We start from the raw sequence: 3,922 nt of genomic DNA on the forward strand, positions 1-3,922 counted from the left end.
TGGAGGGGGTGTCACTTTGCCAAGTCTCCTTTTAACAACAGGTTGCATGTTACATTTTAGGCAATATTTTAAATCGTAGAAACTATATACACAAGCTAATTTCTCTAGACGAGGTGCTACATTGACGAGGTTCTCTTTAGTATATTGGGAATCAAAACCACCGTTTACAGAGTGGACCTCCCTCTTGCGACCTCCTCATATGGTCCATGCGGATCGCACCTTCTATTATGTAAACAAAGAGTACAATCTGGGAATTCTTAAAGGGATCATCATCAAACCCTCTGTTTACATTTCAAATTAATGTTAGAAAATGGTCTGGCTTCTTATTTTGTTCAATTGTGTTAGTTATATCAGTTGCATTAGTTATCCGCAAATACAAGTGGATACAAATGTATGATATATGCAATTGGGCAATAATACATTGAGGTATTAAACTGCTCGAATTTGATTTTTAATTTCCTCTAGTTTCATAGTCCCCTATGCCCATAGTGATGTAAAAAAAATGCCATACGTTCAAATGGGTACATTGTAAACACCTCTGGTCAAAGTTTGATTAGTTGCCAACAAGAAAGATTTCACATAACATAATCTTAATGTCCACACTTTGAGAATATGGCGGTGTCATTAACTTCTTCACAAGTGCCATGTCACCCACTTCTCATACCCCATACTGCAAGTCCAATTGTTTGTCACACCTTTCTGGTGAATGTGCCACTTCTACATGTTTGTCTGGCAACCTCATCAACACTTTACTGTCTCTGTCCTGTTTTCATTAGAATCCGCAAGGTTGGAGGTGTGGGGTGCCTCACTCTCTCGGGCCCCCTCTGTGTATAGCTAGCTGCCTGTTTGAACTGGTGTTCAATTTCAAAGTGCAATAACACTTAACACAAAAACAAAGGTACCAGGCAGGGGGTCTGCTGTTCTACTCCTCCATAGGCCTACCCCACTGCATCACCAAACAAAAACGCCTGGCAACTGTAGGATAGAATAGAAAAGGGACACGCTTTGATGCTTTTTCTGATGTACTAATCTTGTCTTTCCATCTGTAAGTAATACAACTCAGATTAATCCATGGCATTTGTTAGTTCCGTTCATGGCTGCACATACTTGTCCATTAATAGTACGGAGGAGTGAACTTCTGCTTCTTCAGCAGTTGTGCAGGGGGATCAAGCTACTTTGTGCCTTGAACCAACGGGCCTCCAGGCTGCCCTTAAAGCCTAATGAGTATTTACTGCTCTTTTGTGGCACTGTCTCTTTCCGCCTTTATCCACAGAGTATTGTCTGTGAAAAAAAAGAGAACAACAACCTTTTCTCTCGCGCCCTCTCTGACGACTGACTCACTCACACATGCAAACACAAACTGTGGAGTGGAGGGGAGGGGGATCAAAGGCTCTCTAGTCTAGCACATACCACACTGATGGAGAGCAGATGCAGGGAGTCGGCCTCTTTGCCGAGGTTGGCCTGGCTGGTGTATGCGTGTGTATGTGTGCAAATCTATGTTTAGGAGGAGGAGTCAGTGTTACCAGGCAGGAGGCATATTATATGGAGCAGAGGCCCAGCAGTACAAGAAGTTTGGATTGCGCAATTGTGACTACAGTATGAGCCACAATGACATAGGAAAAGACAAAGCCTCCATTAACATCTCAGCATGTCTTATTCCTCCCCTGAGAGTTCTATAGAAGTCGTAAGACTATTCAGCCTTTAGCGATACCCAGAGGAAGCACATTTTGCTCCTGCAAACAAGAGAACTTGTTGTTCCGATTGTTTCAGTTTAATAGCATGGCAGTTTGTCAAGGACCGCTAAAGACAAATTACACAAAAGATAACTAGCCCCAAAAATATTGGGGGAGGATACACAGCAATGCATAAAGGTTATGTAATCCAACTTCATAACTTTCAACGTTCTACAATGGAGTGAATTCAAATAAAAAGTGCTCAAGGTTTTAGGATTCTTTTAAGGAATCATTTCTCAGGGTCCGTGCCGTGGTGGTCCACCAAGGGTCCTTGAGGGAGTTCCATCACTTCCATAGGCTCCCGAAATGAGTCCAACAGTTTAATTTCATTATTTCACTGGCTAAACGTCAAAGTTCCTCACACTCCACCAACATCTCCCCCACCTTCTACATTTGTAGAATTTTGTAGTAAATCCAATCTATAAGAAATCTTTGAGAGAAACACACGTTGAGAAACACTGTTGTAAAGGATCCAATATCACTTGGTGAATTGAGACGTGTTTTTTTTCACCTGGTTAAAAAGATATCCATTTTCATCCAAATTGCTTTACATTCACCCAGTCACACACAAGCGGCAGAGGAAACCATGCCAAGTTGGGGACTCAGTCTTGCTCAAAGACACTTCGACACCAACTCAGGGGGAGCTTGGGATCGAACTTTGAACCTTTCGCTACCCAAGCGGCTGGTCTACCTGCTGCTGCTGAGCTACTGCTGCCCCTTCTACATAGAATTATGACATCTGAACAATTTACACCTAGTCTGACAGTTTTCCCATCATTAGCCTGCAGTAGGCTGGCCCTGTGTGACCTTGTCCGCGAGGGTCATGTTGAAATACAGCCACGCCTGCTTTGTCGCTTCAGGCTTCCATGAAGATGGAGAGCAGGCCTCCAATCAGCTGACTGCAGCATGACAGTATGGGAGAATTTGAGGAATGTGCTGATCCCATGCTGCTCTCGACCCTGACCTGACCTCAAGTACGCACACAAAAGTTGTGTTGTTACAGGGTGGGCCCTCTAATGTGCAGCACAACTGTAAGCAAAGACGACAAGCAGGAGCTTACAGTATTGAATACAGTGAATACTAATGTCAAGTCTGACACATTATATAACCCGTCTTTCTTCTTTACCAAAATAAGAGTTGGCGCTAGCAAACCATGAATACCATCTTGACAAGTCATTACACAAAACAAGTCAGTACTGATATAGACTATACTGGCAGTGATTATAAATAATCTTCTCCCCCATTTCTGTTATATCCATCACAACTGAACTGAGGTTATACTATACCTTCCTACTCAGGATTCATGAACAAAGCACCAAAACTAATCCCGCAACAGATTCGAGTGAGTCGCTAAAGCCTTTGCACTAGCAAAGGAAAACACAGGGAGCTGTTCCAGACTGTACTCCATCTACAAGACAAATTTCATGTCTGTCCGTCCATCTGTCTGAGAAAGTTTCCAGTATTACATCTGTGGGGAAGTTGTCCTTGGTGTTCCATTATTCTTACCGTTTACCAGTTGCAGTGTCACTTCCTTTCTCACCCAAAGTTCTTAATGGCAAAAGTGTTACACAACCTCACAGTTGAGCCGAGCGAGATACACATACCTCCTTTTCTGACAGATTAGATTATATGTTGCCATGCTGGAAAACCTGTCACACCCTTGAAACTTCCATAATTGAGGCTCTCCATCGCGTGTCAGCTTCTCATCTGTCATACAAAGCACACACTTCTAAAGGTGAGCTACTTACAAATACTGCGTTTGATTCTATAAAGGGGCGTGGGTTTGATTTTTTTTGCAGCTACTCTTCCTGGGGTCTCAATCAATAACATCATATTTTAAGGTTGAAGAATACAGTTGTATACAGCAACAAAAATAAAAGTAAAAACCAGGTGAATTTCTTTTAGCCCATTATGATAAGTCCGAGATATATTCATTTTAAAATTCAGATATCTAGAACAGTGCTGCCCCAGCATGGTAGGGAGAGGCAAGTACAGGTAGCATTCTAGAGAGGTTCCCAAACTTTTCCATGCCAAGGATCCCTCTGGGTACAGCCCCCCTAATGGAAAATCTAGAAAATAAAAATAGCCAATCTACAAACTTGTAAATGCCAGGTTCCCCCGGGAGGCCCCACTCTGAAACCTGCATGCTAGAGTGCTAGAACAGTTGGCGGGCAATACAGGACGCCAAG

The sequence above is a fragment of the Electrona antarctica genome, assembly GCF_951216825.1.
Source record: "Electrona antarctica genome assembly, chromosome: 18".
Lineage (NCBI taxonomy): Eukaryota > Metazoa > Chordata > Actinopteri > Myctophiformes > Myctophidae > Electrona > Electrona antarctica.